We start from the raw sequence: 20,622 nt of genomic DNA, 5'->3' as shown, positions 1-20,622 counted from the left end.
AATCACTGCACACTGCAGCTATCCGGCATTGTGCACCGCAAGTTACTCTTTGCTGAATTCACACTTTAATTGTTTTTAAAAAAAATTGCATACAATGATTCATAAATAGATGGACCTGTAAAATGGTAAAGGGGCTACTGCTGTGGTCATTAATCGGCTGCAGCGTTCACAGACCAGAAAGAGACAGACAGGAGACAGAGGAGGAGTACCTGGCCCATGGTGCCAAGAAGTGGTGGAGGATCGGTAGGTGAGCATGTGCCATTTATTATTTTTACTGCACACTTGACTCTTGCAATAAATAAAAAAAAAAATAAAAGAAAGGAAAGGGAAAACAGTTTAATTGTTCAAGTAAAAAATTATTTTAATTTGAAGATATCTAAGTTGTGAGAACAACGGATGAGGTAGTTGGTTGCTGTTTCTCCATGAGACTGTGACATTCCAAAGTGATTGGTGAATATTTTGAGAAACTGACATATTTTTAAAAAATTGGACTATTCCTCCGAGACCGTTATATACATACATATTAACTAAACTGTGAAAGCTTTTCAAGTACGGATAATTGTTAACTGCTAGTGAAAAAGTAGAGAAAGCACATTACAAACACCTCCATAAAGAAAGAAAAAAAATTAAAGGGCCATTATATATATCTCATTCTTATGAATTGTAAATTACAGTTCTTATTATGTAGATTAAAATCATTTTTCTCTTTATGTGCATGTCAATATTTGAGCCTGACAATCCAGGTTCCTACACAGTTAAAGAAAAAATGCACAAATTTCAAAACCTGGCTTCATGTCAATCCTTTTTTGCCATGTAGAATTACGGCGTATGTCAGCCATAAGGTGTCCAGATAAAATGTTTTAAAGTGAACCTGTTAGGTGATTCATGCGGCCCAAACTGTGGGTGGCATGAATCGGAGCCTGGGTGCACAATTGCAGCCAGATATAGCGGTGGCCAAAAGTATTGGCACCCCTGCAATTCTGTCAGATAATACTCAGTTTCTTCCTGAAAATTATTGCAATGACAAATTCTTTGGTATTATTATCTTCATTTAATTTGTCTTCAATGAAAAAAACACAAAAAGAATTGTCCTAAAGCCAAATTGGATATAATTCCACACCAAACCTAAAAAAGGGGGTGGACAAAAGTATTGGCACTATTTGAAAAATCATGTGATGCTTCTCTAATTTGTGTAATTAACAGCACCTGTAACTTACCTGTGGCACCTAACAGGTGTTGGCAATAACTAAATCACACTTGCAGCCAGTTAACATGGATTAAAGTTGACTCAACCTCTGTCCTGTGTCCTTGTGTGTACCACATTGAGCATGGAGAAAAGAAAGAAGACCAAAGAACTGTCTGAGGACTTGAGAAACCAAATTGTGAGGAAGCATGAGCAATCTCAAGGCTACAAGTCCATCTCCAAAGACCTGAATGTTCCTGTGTCTTCCGTGCGCAGTGTCATCAAGAAGTTTAAAGCCCATGGCACTGTGGCTAACCTCCCTAGATGTGGACGGAAAAGAAAAATTGACGAGAGATTTCAACGCAAGATTGTGCGGATGGTGGATAAAGAACCTCGACTAACATCCAAACAAGTTCAAGCTGCCCTGCAGTCCGAGGGTACAACAGTGTCAACCCGTACTATCCGTCGGCGTCTGAATGAAAAGGGACTGTATGGTAGGATACCCAGGAAGACCCCACTTCTTACCCCGAGACATAAAAAAGCCAGGCTGGAGTTTGCCAAAACTTACCTGAGAAGCCTAAAACGTTTTGGAAGAATGTTCTCTGGTCAGATGAGACAAAAGTAGAGCTTTTTGTGAAGAAGCATCAACATAGAGTGTACAGGAAAAAAAAAGAGGCATTGAAAGAAAAGAACACGGTCCCTACAGTCAAACATGGCGGAGGTTCCCTGATGTTTTGGGGTTGCTTTGCTGCCTCTGGCACTGGACTGCTTGACCGTGTGCATGGCATTATGAAGTCTGAAGACTACCAACAAATTTTGCAGCATAATGTAGGGCCCAGTGTGAGAAAGCTGGGTCTCCCTAAGAGGTCATGGGTCTTCCAGCAGGACAATGACCCAAAACACACTTCCAAAAGCACTATAAAATGGTTTGAGAGAAAGCACTGGAGACTTCTAAGGTGGCCAGCAATGAGTCCAGACCTGAATCCCATAGGACACCTGTGGAGAGATCTCAAAATGGCAGTTTGGAGAAGGCACCCTTCAAATATCAGGGACCTGGAGCAGTTTGCCAAAGAAGAATGGTCTACAATTCCAGCAGAGCATTGTAAGAAACTCATTGATGGTTACCGGAAGCGGTTGTTCACAGTTATTTTGGCTAAAGGTTGTGCAACCAAGTATTAGGCTGAGGGTGCCAATACTTTTGTCTGGCCCATTTTTGGAGTTTTGTGTGAAATGATCAATGATTTGATTTTTGCTTCATTCTCTTTTGTGTTTTTTCCTTGCAAGCAAATTAAATGAAGACAATAAGACCAAAGAATTTGTGATTGCAATCATTTTCAGGAAGAAACAGTATTATCTGACAGAATTGCAGGGGTGCCAATACTTTTGGCCACCACTGTATATTATTCTCTGAAACACTCTGGCGTTTCAGCAAAAATATACTTTAAAGATTGAGGAGAGCTCTATGTGATTGACAGACCTCTTACTATGTACATGCAAGGTAGAGAACCTGTGTCACGGGTGTGTCAGAGGTGACAGACAGTCGCTCTGCAGTTGGTTGCAGGAGCTCTCTACTTTTGGCATTACAGAAGTCTTCTTAGAAGCTGTCTCTAGGATGCAGCGGCTACCTCCCTCTGGCTAATTAGCTTCCTGGCCTGAGTGTATAAATACCTGGTGTGTCTGAGACTGAGGTGCCGGAGATATTCATTACTACTTGTGAGGCTTTGGCAAGAGCAGTACTTCATCTTCTCTGGAGCTTGAGGCCGTGTGCACATTTGTCTGGAGTTGCCTAAAGCTAAGCAATCCCCCCCCTGTTTGTCCACCCTTGTTGTCTATAGAGTTTAGTGGAGATCGACTAGTGCTCATCTCCTCCCGTCCCTAGCCTTAGCCATACACCAGGGAAAGTCAGGGCGAGGCACGCGTGCGGCGATTGGTGAAGAGCCAATATAGGGACAGTAGTTGAGACAGGATGACACTAGACCAGACTAGGAGGTCTCCCCTTCCCCCTCTCCCTAGAGTCTGGGCTCCCTTTCCCTTTTCCCCTTGTGTTGCATTAAGTCTTTCCCCCACCTGGAGTGACACCCTGGCAATCACACAGAGCAGTGCTGGGAACAGCCGGCCAGGGGCGGCACTCCACTACTCTCATGTGGCGCCCCTGAGGGTTCAGTCGCCACAGAGGTACTGCACCTCACCCAGAGGTGTGGTATCTCCTTCTCTCAGGTAAGGAGGGAGTGCTGCTCGGAACCCCAACACTCACATTGAACACTACACTACTCCAGACCGGCTGGAAGGGCAAGATGTATGCGCAGTGCTGAGCCCTGTCCCTAGCTGGAGTGGGGGGAACCCAAAGGTAGGGGGAACCAGTAGTGGGTGTGGGTGGAGGAAACAGTTTAGGGTATCACCATAGAAGGAGGTATATAAAGGGAAGCCATCTTAGGGTGGCAGGTCAGAGGAGTTCAGGGAGTGAGTGTCAGACAGTCTGGGAGCAGAGTCTCTTTAGGAGCTCTACTCCACAAGTAGGGCCCAGTCCTAGAGGCCCAGGAGGGGAGCAGAGGAGTAGGCTCCGATCTGTTAAAGGGATCCCAGGGGGTACGGCGAGTGCAGGACGGCACCCGTACGCCCCGAATCTGTCAGAAGACAGAGGGATCGTAGGCCGCAAGAAGGGGACCGGCCCCTGGACCAGCCGTGTTACTCCAGGTCTCGGCTGGAAAAACCGGAGGCTTCTGGCTTACATAGTCCAGTTGCCAAAGCCTCATTCTAATCTCCGTGAGGGTCAAGCAGGTCCAGGAACTCCAGTTAGACAGGAGGGACTTCAGAGCACCCGAGCGGGACTGAGAGTGGGGAAGCGCAGGGCAGGAGGGAGAAGACCCAACGTGAAGACGGTCTAGAGAGGAACACAAGAAAGCGGGGTTCCGTCAGGTGCTCCTAAATTACCTGAGGAAGAGCTAAACCCTCGTTCTGGTGAACGCAGCGCGACGTGGGAGGCTGTAAGCTGGACAGTACAACCTGAGGAACTTAACAACTAAAGTTCGTAAAGACTCGGATGACTGCACCGCACTGCCTCCGTCCATTATTTCAGCTGCACCATCGTCCCCCTGCACTACAACGCCCAGCGCAACCCACACTATCCACACTGCCCTGGAGCTAGCTGTTCCTGTGGAGAGCCACACCATCCCAGCTGCAGTAACATCAGCTTCAGAGGACTGCTCCGCAGCGGCGGCTCGCTTTGGCCGCATTCCACAGGTGGCGTCACAAACTTTATAAATGCCCTGTAAATATTTCCCCTTTTTGGTTGACCGCCCTGGGCCACGGACCGGGCCAGCCACCGTGATATTCCCCCACCAGCATCCATAGGCCCGGCTGCCGAGTACCCCACGGCTCTGGGGGCGCGTCACTCAGCTCCTGCTATTGTCGCCCAGACGGATCTTCAAAGTATGTATTCTCTGAAATTCCAGCGTGTTTCAGAAAATAATATACCTGGATCCTATCGTTCAGCCAGGCTTCGATTCATTCTGCCCATGATTTGGGCAGCATAAATCAGATTCCCTTAAATGCTTTTTAGTGAAAAACTAGGATAACATTTATGTTTTCTAACTGAAAGACACAAAGCATGAAGGGATTGTTCAGGTTTGGCACCAAAGTCTGCAGTCACTTTACGTGACTGCAGACTTGTGAATCCTCACATCACACACTGCGTGCTGTCAGGATTCTCCAGTGGCGGTGGTCATATGACCGCAAGTATGTGACATGCATACTCCCGGCTATATTCTGACTAGACGTCCACGGCCTCATTCAATACAAATGAATTGAGCTAGGCAGCGCACGTGTAGTTGGAATGTGTCAGGAAGTATGCACATCGCAAACTAGTAGTCACATGACCCCTCGGTCTCACTCCCGGAACCGGAGAATCCTGACGTACTGTTCACGCTGTGAGGATTCACAAATCCACAGTCACATAGAGTGAATGCAAACTTTCATGTCAAACCAGGACAACCCCTTTAATAGTTACCATTTTAGAAGACATCCAATGCTTGATGGGAGCTCCCACAGTTAGTGGGCACAGTCTCTTAAATAACAGCACAAAAAAACAAGGGATGTTTTACTTAGTTGAGGTCTAATGGTCATGCCATGCTCCAAGATGTCTACTGGCTCTTGCTCAAATGATGGGTTTATGGGAGGCTACTCCTTAAAACAACATACCCCTATCCAGGTTATGAATCACAGGGCTGCATGAGCCACTTGTCTAAAGATACCCCGGCACCATCAGGGGTGTCTACAGCTGTTATATGTGTTAGGATCACTAGGTGCGGTGGATCCTTAAAGTCCAAGGTCCGGGTGGGCACATGGGCCACTGGCGTTGGTGCAGCAGATGGGTGTTGTATGCGGGAAACAGGTAGCAGATGTACTGGAGGCTGCAGACAGGTAGCAGAGGTCCTGGAGGCCACAGACAGGTAGCAGAGCTCCTGGAGGTCACAGACAGGTAGCAGAGGTCCTGGAGGTCGCAGACCAGTAGCAGAGGTCCTGGAGGCTGCAGACAGGTGGCAGAGGTCCTGGAGACCACAGACAGGTAGCAGAGGTCCTGGAGGCTGCAGGCACACATGACTCCAGAGCACTTAGAAGTTTTTCTTAATACCAACATACAGGTGTGTGTCTTGGTAGGCCTTAAATAGGCCTAGGTAGCTGATCACATGGGAGTACGCTACTTGCAAAGCCCGACATGGAGCACAGCTGAGTTCACTGGACCAGAGTGGGGGAAGCAGAGCCCGGACCTGGGAAAGACGTATAACATTATACTACCTATGATGCTAGATGACTAAAGGAGGGAAATGAGAGAAAAATTATTATGGAAGTATGAAACAAATGACATTGTGTGATTTCTTTTCTTTTTACTTTTTAGTGCATTAAGAACTTTGGAACATCCCTTTAAGAACGCTAAACTTAGAGCGTAGCCATATTAGTATCTCAATATATATTTAGATTGTCACGGGTGTATCATGGATATTGGGCATGAATAAGAAAAATGCATATGCATTACAGGAATTCTTGTATCATTATTGGCATGAGTAGTCATAATTTAGCTAAAGCAAAATCTATTTGCTATACATGGAAAGTGTGGTCATTACAGTTACATTGAGAAACGCTTGAAAATTGGCCCATTAATGTAAATTTCACTTTTATAGAAGAAAAATATTTAATGCCATTCCCTCATTTGATGTCCTCCAATTCTACCCATTATTTTGTCCGCATATGCTAAACTATAAGGTAGAAGTGACCTTTATCTATGTTTAATCAGGTGTGGGTTTCAATTTTCAAAATGTTTTCACTAAATATGTCACGCTAATGTATAATGCAGTGAATGCTGCATAATATTACTACATTCACTGAGGCTAGGGGATGTAATATTTTTAAGGGTTTATTACAATGTTTTAGAAACTTGAGACAATTTGGGCAAATGTCTTAAATAAATAATAGTCTAAATTAAAAATAGAAAAAAATTAATCAAAGATAAAAAAAATATGGCTAATACTGTATGATCTGATGGATTAAGTATTCTTAGCGTAGTGTATATTGCGGCAAATGCTTCAGAACATTATTGGGTAGAGAGAATTTATTAGTTTTGAATGTTTTAGAAATAATGTTTTAGAAAGTGGAGATTTTTGGGGGCAAATGTCATAAATATAAAAGGAAGAAAAAGGAAAAAAAATAAAATAAGGATTTTAAAAATTAAGATTAGATCACTATTTTTCTTTTTTTGAATTGCCTCAATCATAATATTACTAATTTAGTTTCCACAATAATGGAAGGAAAATTTTATTCAAACAATGTACTGGATGCTGCTGTCCTATTGGTTCATTTTTATTGTTTAATTCAAGGGTTAAAAGGAATCTGTTTTTTGCTATGTAATCTGAGAGCAACATGATGTTGGGGTAGAGACTCTGATTCCTGTGATGTGTCATTTACTGGACTGTTTGCTGCAATTTTGATAAATCACAGTTTTATCTGCTGCAGATCTACTACTTCTCTGCATGCTGTGTCCTGTATGTAGCCCCACCCACACCACTGATTGGCAGCTTTTTGTGTTTACACGCTGCCAATCAGTGGTGGGGGCGGGTGTCATAGAGAAAAATTAAAATCCATAAGATATCTCCAGGGAGGGAGCATTCACCCACCACCCCTCCTCACAAAGAACAGCTGGGACAAAGGGCTGACACTTTGGACATATGGAAAGAGGGAGAATTAGGTATAGCTAGGAAGTGAGAAAGCTAATTAACATAGTAAGAGCTAACCATTCAAGTTCCTTTTGAAGCCAGAGACTCCCTGTAATTAAAACAGGATATCTATTGTGACAAACAGACATAGACTCTAAGACTTGTAGTTTTAAGAAGTAGGGCCTCCTTTTCCGAGTTAGAAACATCCTAGGTTGAAAGAGTTTTTTATCAGAAGGATCCAGCCATGGTGTCTCCATTGCCAAGATAGGAATATTGGGTTCTGTATCAACTTAATATGTATGAGATATAGATTTTCGGAGTCGTAGCAAAGGGATGGACGTGAAGCATTAACTCACATCAGTGTAGGGCAACTAGAATCCCTTCAATTGAATAACAGTCTGATAGATGGGGCTATACCTGTCATATCTGAGGGTCTATGTAAAGGTAAAATCATGATAAAAAAATATGACGGCAATGTTTAACACCAGGGACATCTCATTAGTTAGGGATTTCATAAAATCTTGAAGGGTTGAGAACATCCCACAATTCGACCCACATGAGGTCATCAAGGGGAGGTATATGGGTGTAACTTAGGAGCTAATAAAAGCAGAAACTGGGCTTGCATTAATTGTCAGTACCGGGGAAGACATAGTTCTCTGTGAAGGTTCTATCCATGTTACGATACTGGCATAGTACTGCTGGAAACCAGTGGTCGAAGGAGCAGAAGCAGGAACAGCAAGCGGAGGTAAAAGTTCTTGGAGATAGCAAGGAGTTGTAGGAAACAATCCATAGATGAATAGAACAGTCTGGGTAAGAATGTTCAAGAGCTGGAGACTGAAACTAGGCTAACAGCTAGACACAATACTCAAGCAATGAGTGAAAGATCCATGCGGCTTTAAGTAGGCCCAAACAGGAAACAAGATGGATTCCATAGATTCAGAATCTGCCATCTTGGTAAAGGGCAATTGCAGAACACAACAGTAGCTTCCACTGGTAAGGAGTGAAACTGAAGCACAATATTAAAGTGAACAAAAGCGGTCACTAGTGGTCAAACTGTAGAAGGGCAACAGAAATCCTGACAATCCATTTCCCAATCGAAGCGATTCCCTTCGCTAAGCTCTGAGCCATTTCTGTGATCAAGCTTAGTAAGTTTCTTGTGTATCCTTTTATTTTATGTAATTGTATATGCTGTATTGTTTTGTCCCCTTTGAAAAATCTTTTGTATATTTTTAGAAACACTGCCTATCTTTCTGAATTACAGTAATTATATATAATATCGCTGTTCCTCTTGCTCTGTAAACCGCACCCCTGAAGCCATACGCTACATGTAACGAATGTCCAATCAGCCTGTAAAATGATTGGTGGTGGCAGCTAATAATCTTTCTTGAGTTATTATGGGTAGTGACCGTACTGAGGTACATATATATTCCATGGGTTGGAATCAGTTGTATACATACAGTACTCTCACTGTGAGTTTGCCAATCGGCATAGTAGTGGAAACAGCCGCGGCCTCCTCCATTAGTCGTCGGTCAAGTGCGTTATTGTCCTGATGATAGGGGGCAGCAGAGGGCTGATTGTGAAAAAAAGGTAACAGCGGGCAGATCTGCGTGACCTCCCCCGCTGTGTGATCTGTGACAGTGGGATTACACCAAGCAAAAGGACTACATGGCACGAGACGCTTAGTCTTCAAGTGATAATCTCTTGCTGATAAAACACTGATTTTATTGAAACAACAACACACAGCCCAGTAAGTGATACATCAATGTAATCTCTGTCCATACACATGCTGCTCTCAAAATACATAGCAAGACAGATTATTTTTAATACCTTTTAATAAGTTTTTTTAATCGTTTTATCTTCAGATTTTTTTTAGATTTCTTATGAAATAATACTTATTACAATCATTGATATCATTTCTTTGAGTTCAATGAATTACATAAACATTATTAAAATGCTGGATAAAAAATAGATCACAAGGATATTACAAGCAACATTAGTCGTCATTCATTATTATTCCAGTACTGTACAAGCCCTTTAAGAGATGTGACGGGGAAGATTAAAGGTAATGTTGAGCAAAAAGATTTGCAGGACCCTGCCCCAATGATCACGTTAGTAGTTCATGGCCGTCAGAACAAAGCCTCACGAACATCAACCTACCTCCGGGCACCTACTGTATTTTGACTGGCAAGCCCAGTGTGACATCATTATTGTGGTGTGATGACATCATCATGACGTATGCTACAAATCTTTTTTGCTCAACTCTAGTTTATCACACAGAAAGACATGAGAGCAGTTAAATTTAACCAATTTTTCTTTGGAGGACCTAGCATGTCCATGGTTTAGATTGTCAGCCTATTGATGTCACTAGGAATTTTCCGCGAGATTGCACTACAGAGGAATTGAACACTTTTTCCAAGCGATTGCTGGAGATCCTAGCAGCAGGACATCCTGTAATCAGATCATTTTCAACAGACTCATCAAGTAAAGATGGATTGTCCAAAGTGACCACTGCGTTAAAAGATGGTGGAAGTTACAAACACCACCGGAGGATGACTATCAATATATTCTAGTTTATATATTCCCCAGCGTTTGTCACAATTCAGCAATGATATTGTTTGAGGTTGTTTCACTTTTATTGCACTTGTGGCTCATGGGCAAGTTCTGTCTACGTCTGTGCCATGTTAGTTGCGTCTTGAAGCCTTCAGAAAGCCTGGAGATAAATGTGCTCTATCCCTGCTTAAGTTATGTTGTTCTCGCGGAATAATAGGAGCTGTAGCCTGTGAGTGCTGGCGAATCTTTCATATGTAGAGGCTAAACTGCAAAGCTCTGGTTTGTAGGATTCCCAGTATTAGGTCCTTTAGAGAGGATCTAAAACAGACAATCCTGCAGGGCTCAGACTATATGTTTATTTAATACAGACATTTTACTACTGGACTGGTATATTTTACTTAAGAAAAAAACGGTCTACACAATTCTTCTATTTTAACTCTTTCACGTCTAGAGAATTTCCTTCCATGCACTATTGAATCACTCGAAAATTCGATTTGGGCAGATTCGCTCAATTCAGGGAAAGAGATTCTATGTGCACGGAATAATTTGATGCAAATTGATATGAAAGAGAACAGGCTAAAAAAAATATCTTATACTCACTTCTCCCCTCCCTCCTTGTCCCACTGCCACCAGTCCTCCAATTGGCTTTTTTATCTTCTTCTTCTATCAAGTTTTGACAAAGAAAGTCAGATAGTATTCGAAATGCGATGCTTTTTTGTTCTCTCTTATGTATTCCTGGAAGAATTTTTTAAATTATAAATGAAGTGAAATATTTTCTTCTATCTTCTGTTGTCTATTTTCTTTCTACTAACTCCTACATTTCATTGGACCAGGTCTTTCATTCAACAAGTCACATGGAGTGCCAAGTACACTGTTGATATGCGTCATGACTAGGAATGAGTGGACCCGAACTTAAAAGTTCGGCTTTTATACAGGACAGTTAGTGTCCGGTGCTAAACGCCGAACACAGACTTTCCCCGGAAGTCTGTTGCAATATTCAGAGTTCCGGGGAAAGTCCATAGAGAGACAGAGAAATTTTCCGGATGAAAAATTTGGGTCCCCTTTGTTTTCAATGAGGGTCGGGTTCTAATTCAAGTTCGGGTACAGTTCTGGTACCCGAACCGAACTTTTGAATAAAGTTTGGGTCGGGTACCAAAACACAAACATCAATGGGTCCGCCCATCCCTAGTCATGAGACGTGCAGTAATTTGGGGCAAAACGCACACTATTGACGTGTATTACGCCCCACACATGGAGCTTAATGAATGAAAGACAAGGGAAAAAGGAAGATAGTCGATAGGAGAATTAAGGGCAAAGATAGAAGAGGTGATCATGAGATCAGTGGTGGGTCAGGTACTGAAAGGGCCGAGAAAGGTCAGTATAAGTCTTTTCTAAACCCTTTTTAAGACCTCAATAATTCAAAATAGTGGCTGACCGGCATTTTGCTGAGTTTGCCTTAAGCAAATGCCAAAAAATTTAAATATTATTGAGTCTAAACTATTTGTAAAATTTGAGTCAATTTGATTCTTCTCTAATTGCTTTGTTCATCACCAATGGCTACAGTTAAGCTGGATTTTGGTCACTCGATTCCCATTTGTGTCTTAGACTATGTTCACACATATTGGGCTTTTCAGCATCACAAATCTGCAGCAAAACCTAAACTTTGGCAGGAAATCAGCTGCATCAAAAATGCAGGTTTTGCTGAGTTTATTTATGAGTTTTTTGTGTGCTTTTTCAGCGTTTTTTTCACTGTCCTTTTGTCTCTATTTATGCATGTACATAAAGTTCTGTGAAAAAAAAAAACCCATTCTATTTTGCCATCAAAAACGCCAAAAAAAAGCTAATTCAAATTTTGGTGCGTTTTTGATGCATTTTATCAGCATTTTTTTCACCACCCATTACTTCCTATGGGTGAAAAAACGCTGAAAGAAGTGACATGCTCTATTTTCAAAAAACTCAACCAAGGCACAAAATGCACAAATACAAAAAAAAAACCAAGATGTGTGAACAGAGAATTCTGGTTTCTCATAGACTTTGCTGGTACTGCAAAACGCAGCTGAAAATTTGCATAAAAATCTGCAGCAAAAAACGCTGAAAAACACAACATGTGTGAACATAGCCTTACAGTCAGTGATGTGACTTTGCTGGGAGAAAAAGTTGCAAAAGCACAAAATTGCAGACATTATGTCACTCAATGCTTTTTAATGAAAATTTGGGTGACATGTCAATCACTCAACTATACTATTGGCCAACAGTTGAGCAACCAAATCCTCCATGGCTCCTAGCTCTGGACATAATTTGAAGCTATCATTTCAAGAGGGGAGTTATTTGCATCGAAGATTGACATCAGTGAATGTAACAGTATTTAGATACTGGACTAGGGCAGTGAAGGTAATTTAATGTAAAGAAAATATAACAATGACCTTGTGTAGGACGATTTTTACTCCCAGTTGTGCTAAATCGGAAACTACACTAAATTTAGTGTAAAAGGGCAATAACAGAGAGTGATTGGAAACATAACTCACTCCTATGATCTATCTGTGACCCTGTGACCAAACTATAGCTCCATAACCACTGAATATGGCAGCCAGAGCATAACCGACTGATATAGGATATTTTCTTTCCAATTTTTAAGCAAAGAATTCCGTAAACCTGAACAAACCTTGAATGTGTGCTATATGTTGAATAATGTAGTCCGCCTTTCATGTGAACAATCCACTTATGTATTACTGCTTTCCCCATCCCTTTGTACTCAGGATTTGCCTTGCTTGTGGCTTGTTCTATAATTTTCTGCTATTCTACGAATGATAAGGTTCCTATGCAAACACATTATTTTCATGGAGCTTAAAATGGTATTGACATCTTTTACCAATCACGCACTTGCCTTCTGTACTGTTACATAATGTTTAAACTTTATAATATAGAAGCTGAATGCAGAAAAAGAAATGGATTTATCTTTCTTTTTTTATATTATGTTGTACCGGCGTGCTGCCGCTGTTCAAGACTTTAGCAAAAATGGAGAAATTATTTGGAGTAAATGTGGATTCGCTGACTAAAAATGGATTGGTGAAAAGGAAAGAGTTAAAAAGATCTATAAAAGGAGGATTGCGCACTTGGAACTTGTAGAAGTTACCATTTTTTTTTATCTTCTAAATGTAACTGCTTAGAATTCGGTGCAAATAAAATGCTAAGCAGCCAATCAGATCATGGCAATATTCACATTTGGGGTGGAGTAGGAGTCATATTTTGACCCTGGTGTTTAAGAGGGTTTAAGAGCCCCTTTTCCACCACTGTTAAATATGGTACATCGATGGTAGGTGGGATGACTTGGACTGATTTTGCATTCAGACCCAGGAGCTTAAAATCATGTCCCTGGTTCATATGTGTTGAAGTAGGAGGGACTACAACAGTCAATCAGGTCTTTAGGATGATGACTTTGGTAGGAGATGAGTGTCTTCTCTTTGAAGGTGGAAAAGACTTAACCACTCTTTGGATTATTTGATTTTTTTAGGACTTTGGAGCTGAGCATTTCAGTCATCACTGGATATTTTAACTTCAGATGGCCGAAATTTACCCCCTTTTGCACTGTTATTTCATGGTAATGTCAGCCAGTACCATGAGATAAGCCTCATCTCCTGTATATACATTCCTATATAGAATCATAGAATGTTAGAGTTGGAGGGGACCTCCTGGGTCATCGTGTCCAACCCCCTGCTCAATGCAGGATTCACTAAATCATCTCAGACAGATGTCTGTCCAGCCTCTGTTTGAAGCCTTCCATTGAAGGGGAACTCACCACCTCTCGTGGCAGCCTGTTCCACTCATTAATCACCCTAACTGTCAAAAAGTTTTTTCTAATATATATATATATATATATATATATATATATATATATATATATATATATATATGAGATATAGACTGCTATGTGGTGCACAATGGAGCAAATCATCAATGTCGAGGATACATAATTTTAGTACCTTCACTGGAAAATCTTTTTAGTGCATTTAAAATGTAATTCCATCTAGGTGTACAAATCTCTAACTAAATCATTATGTATAATTTTTCTATTTACATGGAATGCAAATGTGCATTTGTGGAATCAATTAAGAAAAGCAGAATCCCGGCTTTGTCTCAGGTAGCATTTGTCTGCTATTGCCTAGTCCAAAAAGCTATTAGCCCTAACTTTATCAGAGCTTAGGAACCAATTCAGGTTTTAATGATCATGGACCTGCCAAACTTAATTTGGAACTGACTATTAGCCAGATTATCAATGAACTAAAATCACCATTTTCATTCTAATGCAGTCGGCTACATATAAGTATGATAATGTAATTGCGATGGAATAACTGCAAACGATAGTGTGAGTCTTAGGCCAATTTCTAGTTTATTACACTATGAAATCTTGGTTTAGTTGTCCATTACTATGAATATTCATATAAATAGATAAGAGATAGATATGGTATAGAAAGATCATCTAATTGTAGGAGATGAGGTACATGAGGAAAGAGAGAAAGAAAGATGGATGGAGAAGAGCAAAAAAGAAAGAATGAGATATATTAGATAGATACTAGACAAATAGATGGATGATACATAGACAGATAGATAGATAGATAGATAGATAGATAGATAGATAGATAGATAGATGTAATAGATAGACAAATAGGTAGAAGAGAAAGAAAGATGAAGAAGAGAAAAAAGAGAGAAAGTGAATGAGAGAGAAAGATAGATAATATTAAGTAGATGATAGATAGAAAGATATATATATCGATAATAGATAGATGAAAGATATATAGCTAAAGGAGGAAGAAAGATAAATGAGAAAGAAAGAAAAAGAAAGAAAGAAAGACGAACAAGAGAAAAAAGAGAAAAAGTGAATGAGAGAGAAAGATGGATAATATTAGATAGATGATAGATAGAAAGATAGATAATAGATAAATAGAAAATAGATAGATGATAAATAGATAGATGATAGATAGATGATAAATAGATAGATGATAGATAGATAATAGGTAGATAGATGATAGATAGATAGATAGATAATAGGTAGATAGATGATAGACAGATAGATGATATTTAGATAGATAGATAGATAGATAGATAGATAGATAGATAGATAGATAGATATGGTATAGAAAGTTCATCTGATAGTAGGAGATACTGTACATGAGGAAAGAAAGAATGAAATAAATAAAAAAAGAAAAAGCAAATGAGAGATATATAGATAAAGAGGAAAAAATAAAGATAGAAAGAGAAACAAAAAGGAAGAAAGTGAATGAGACAGACAGAAAGAAAGATAAGCAAAAATAAAGAAAAAACAAGAGAGAAGCAAAATGAAAATAAGAGAGAAGAACAAAAAAAGATTGAAAAAAGACAGAAAAGCAGAAAAAAAGAATAAAAGGAGAAAAGAAAGAAGGAAAGAAAGATATTAATGTTAAATACATTATATGATAACTAAACAGCTCTTTCATGGTAGAACTCTTCACGTTCCTACAGTCTGCAATAGCCCTTTGTTTGGGGAATATATCAAAACAGAAATTTAGATAAAATTTCTGTTTAACTCAAAAGATTGCAGGGGGGCCCGACCTATTCAGCAAAGCTTTCCAGAACTCAGGCTCAGGTATTTTTTATTGTTAACAATTACACTTTTCTCAGGAGACATTTGGAGCTTAGCTGACTACGTCCCACCAGGATCTAAACAAGATTTGCATTTTGGATGTTTCTGCCCCTTTAATTTGAATGCCAGGCTCTGCCAATTTACTGTTAGCAAATCAGAGACGCACCCAAACCCGGATCTGAAATTAATGGGCTGAATCTTGCCTGAAAGCAGAAGATATGACTTATGTGGATGTCACCCACTGGCTTTTTATGGAAATTATTAATAAATCAGTAATTCCATCTGCAAAGATGTTGTTGTGTTTATAAATATTTAATTTACCTTCAGGTGTCCATGCCTTTTTTTTCCTTTCTCATAGCTTGATGACTTTGCTACTCTCTCAGCAGAACAGAAACGTGTGTGAAGTTATTGGTGTAATTTCACATGACTTGTTTTGTGGTGGGAGAATCTGGTTTCATCTGTTCCATCATATTTGTGTAACTGTCTGGAAAAATTCTTCGTAGTGTTTTATCCTGGATAACGGTATTCCATTCACACTGACGGAGCACAAAAAAATATATTTAAAGGAGGCTATCAATTTAAATATTCTATTATGAAATTATGAGTTAATGAAGCACTCCTCCTCTCATCACAATTTTTATCCTCTTAATACAATACAGTCATCATATTATATAGCACTGTGTACTTAAAATTACTCATTTTGCCCTTTTATCCAGTTAATTCTTTTCGTTTCCATTAGATCTATGAGATTACGAGATTAACAGACTAGCTGAATCCTTTTGACTCTATGAAGAAACAGGAAATTTATTTTCCCTGTATGAGTCATCGTTAGAACTACAATTCTTCCTCACTGAATGTCCCTGATGGAGGGGGAGGAACAAAGCAGCTAGGTCAGGAATTGAAGAGCTGGGCGGCCAAGGACTTTGCAGTGATGTAGCATTGTAGTTCTAATGATGACTCATGCAGGGAAAAGAGACTACTTGTTTCTACATAGAGCTTAGAAGGATTCAGTTAGTCTGGTGTTAATAACGTCATAGACCTAATGGAAAAGAGAAGATTTAACTGGGTAGAAGGGCAAAATGAGCAATTGTAAGTACACAGTGCTGTATAATATGATGACTACAATACAGTATATTAAGAGGATAAAAACTTTGAAAAAATGATGGAACCTCAGATCAGGGCCGGCTCCAGGTTTTTCTGGGCCCCGGGCGAAAGAGTCTCAGTGGGCCCTTTAACACATACCACGATTCATGATGCAGAGATATGGCGGAGAAATATATATATAGTACAATGCAAAGATTTCACTTCATGAGTGATATCTATTGTAAATTCCACAATAGCTCAGAAACCGGTGAATCGCTCCACACAGAATAGTGGCCCCCATATAAGGCTCCATACGGAATACTGGCCCCCATATAACGCTTCATACGGAATACTGGCCCCCATATAAGGCCCAATACGGAATACTTGCCCCCATATAAGGCCCCATACGGAATACTGGCCCCCATATAAGACCCCATACGGAATACTGGCCCCCATATAAGACCCCATACGGAATACTGGCCCCCATATAAGACCCCATACGGAATACTGGCCCCCATATAAGGCCCCATACGGAATACTGGCCCCCATATAAGGCCCCATACGGAATACTGGCCCCCATATAAGACCCCATACGGAATACTGGCCCCCATATAAGACCCCATACGGAATACTGGCCCCCATATAAGACCCCATACGGAATACTGGCCCCCATATAAGGCCCCATACGGAATACTGACCCCCATATAAGGCTCCATGCGGAATACTGACCCCCATATAAGGCTCCATGCGGAATACTGACCCCCATATAAGGCTCCATGCGGAATACTGGCCCCCATATAAGGCTCCATACGGAATACTGGCCCCCATATAAGGCTCCATACGGAATACTGGCCCCCATATAAGGCCCCATATGGAATACTGGCCCCTATATAAGGCTCCATATGGAATACTGGCCCCCATATAAGGCTCCATAAGGAATACTGGCCCCCATATAAGGCTCCATACGGAATACTGGCCCCCATATAAGGCTCCATACGGAATACTGGCCCCCATATGGAATACTGGCCCCCATATAAGGCTCCATACGGAATACTGGCTTCCATATAAGGCTCCATACGGAATACTGGCCCCCATATAAGGCTCCATACAGGATACCGGTCCCCATATAATGCTGCATGCAGGCTGTTACCCCCCACATAATGCCCCATACAGGCTGTCCCCCCCTTATAATGCTCCATGCAGGCTGTTACCCCCCACATAATGCCCCATACAGGCCCCTCCCTTTTAATGCTCCATGCAGGCTGTTACCCCCCACATAATGCCCCATACAGGCTGCCCCCCCTTATAATGCTCCATGCAGGCTGTTCCCCCCCACATAATGCCCCATACAGGCCCCCCCTTTTAATGCTCCATGCAGGCTGTTACCCCCCACATAATGCCCCATACAGGCTGCCCCCCCCCACTTATAATGCTCCATGCAGGCTGTTCCCCCCCACATAATGCCCCATACAGGCCCCCCCCCTTTTAATGCTCCATGCAGGCTGTTACCCCCCACATAATGCCCCATACAGGCTGCCCCCCCTCTTTATAATGCCCCATGCAGGCTGTCACCCCTCCTCTTTATAATGCTCCATGCAGGCTGTCACCCCTCCTCTTTATACTGCCCCATGCAGGCTGTCACCCCTCCTCTTTATAATGCCCCATGCAGGATGTCCCCCCCTCTCTTTATAATGCCCCGTGCAGGCTGTTCCCCACCTTATAATGCCCCATGCAGGCTGGTCCCCACCTTATAATGCCCCATGCAGGCTGTCACCCCTCCTCATTATAATGCCCCAAGCAGAAATCCCCCCCTCTTTATAATGCCCCATGCAGGCTGTTCCCCACCTTATAATGCCCCATGCAGGCTGTCACCCCTCCTCTTTATACTGCCCCATGCAGGCTGTCACCCCTCCTCTTTATAATGCCCCATGCAGGCTGTCACCCCTCCTCTTTATACTGCCCCATGCAGGCTGTCACCCCTCCTCTTTATACTGCCCCATGCAGGCTGTCACCCCTCCTCTTTATACTGCCCCATGCAGGCTGTCACCCCTCCTCTTTATAATGCCCCATGCAGGATGTCCCCCCCTCTCTTTATAATGCCCCGTGCAGGCTGTTCCCCACCTTATAATGCCCCATGCAGGCTGGTCCCCACCTTATAATGCCCCATGCAGGCTGTCACCCCTCCTCATTATAATGCCCCAAGCAGGAATCCCCCCTCTTTATAATGCCCCATGCAGGCTGTTCCCCACCTTATAATGCCCCATGCAGGCTGTCACCCCTCCTCTTTATAATGCCCCATGCAGGCTGTCACCCCTCCTCTTTATAATGCCCCATGCAGGCTGTCACCCCTCCTCTTTATAATGCCCCATGCAGGCTGTCACCCCTCCTCTTTATACTGCCCCATGCAGGCTGTCACCCCTCCTCTTTATAATGCCCCATGCAGGATGTCCCCCCCTCTCTTTATAATGCCCCGTGCAGGCTGTTCCCCACCTTATAATGCCCCATGCAGGCTTGTCCCCACCTTATAATGCCCCATGCAGGCTGTCACCCCTCCTCATTATAATGCCCCAAGCAGGAATCCCCCCCTCTTTATAATGCCCCATGCAGGCTGTCACCCCTCCTCTTTATAATGCCCCATGCAGGATGCCCCCCCTCCCCTCTTTATAATGCCCCATGCCTCCATACATTAAAAAAAAAAAAAAATCAAATACTCACCTCCCTTCTCCTCACCTGCTACCTGCTGCCCGCTGCCTGCTGCCCGCCGCTCGCTGCTCGGCTCCGAACTCCAGCGTTGTCGGCGTCTTCCCGCTCAGCGCTCCCTGTGACGGCTCAGGGGAGGGCGCGGTGTAAAGACGTCACCGCGCCCTCTGACCTGAGACGTCAGAGAGCGCAGAGCAGGAAGACAGCTGATCTGCGGAGGCACGGGGAGAGGTAAGTATCGGGCTGCCGGGGCCCTGAGCAAGCGGCGGAGAAGGGCGGGCGCTGACACCGCTCTCCTCCGCCCATAGCCCAGCGCGGTGCGCGACCGCCAGTGGGCCCCTCTGCCTGCTCAGGGCCCCGGCATTTGCCCGGGTGCGCCGGGTGCTGACGCCGGCCCTGCCTCAGATGAACTGCTCTCTCAGATAGCATGTCCCTAAAGCTTCCCACACATTAGATAGAGGTCAGCTGAGTGATAGTTTGGCCAATAGTTATCTCCCTCCTATTCTATGTTCCTGTGTTTTTTTATGAGAGACCCACTGCCACATCCCATAGCTTATCTCCAGAGAACAAAAAGATTGGCCATGGAAAATCCTCCAACATCATCTGTCAAGGTGAGAGTTGGGAAGTTTCCATACACATTAGATCGGCGGCTGAACCTGCCCATTGAGGATTGTCCAAAATAACAACATGATTAGAGACGTATCATGCCATTGCCAATATTTTGATGCTGATTCCCTCTTTTCTGACATTCATGTTTATATTAGTTTGGTGTTTTCTCCATCCTGCCCCTCGTAATGTGTGCCAAGAGATCTCTCATACGATGAGAAGGACGATGCCATGACCGACATCTGTTTCAGACATTTTAACTAAAAGAGGTTCGAGTGGATGTGGCTGATCTAGGTTGGGATCAAGAAAAGGGTTGGATATCCCCTTACTGCAGAACAGGCTCCCATAATTATCAGCTGAGATTTAGGGTCTTACTAATGGGACACTACAGCTAGGAAAATGAAGCATTGTGCAGTGACAGTTGAAAGCAATGGGTTCCACATCATTACGTGTCTGGTTCTTGAGAGTGAGAGAAGCTCCTTTCAACAATGCCCTGATCTTGCCATTAGACCACGTTCACACGTTCAGTTTTTGTTCAGTATTTTACATCAGTATTTGTAAGCCAAAACCAGGAGCGGGTGATAAATATAGAAATGGTGACGTGTTTCTATTATACTTTTCCTCTGATTGCTCCACTCCTAATGTAATATACTGACCAAATACTGACCAACGTGTGA

The 20,622-nt window shown here is 42.4% G+C and overlaps 1 protein-coding gene across 5 annotated transcripts in view; it reads left to right on the top strand.

The window, feature by feature from the left end:
* CAMTA1 (calmodulin binding transcription activator 1) overlaps positions 1-20,622 on the top strand; it is a 2,249,809-nt gene that overhangs the window by 400,749 nt on the left and 1,828,438 nt on the right. The window lies entirely within an intron of this gene.

This window comes from Phyllobates terribilis, unplaced genomic scaffold (assembly GCF_046119375.1).
Source record: "Phyllobates terribilis strain yellow unplaced genomic scaffold, ASM4611937v1 Scaffold_12__6_contigs__length_324123572, whole genome shotgun sequence".
NCBI lineage: Eukaryota > Metazoa > Chordata > Amphibia > Anura > Dendrobatidae > Phyllobates > Phyllobates terribilis.
Note: the sequence above shows the minus strand (reverse complement) of the source record. Positions and strands in the feature narration are given on the sequence as shown.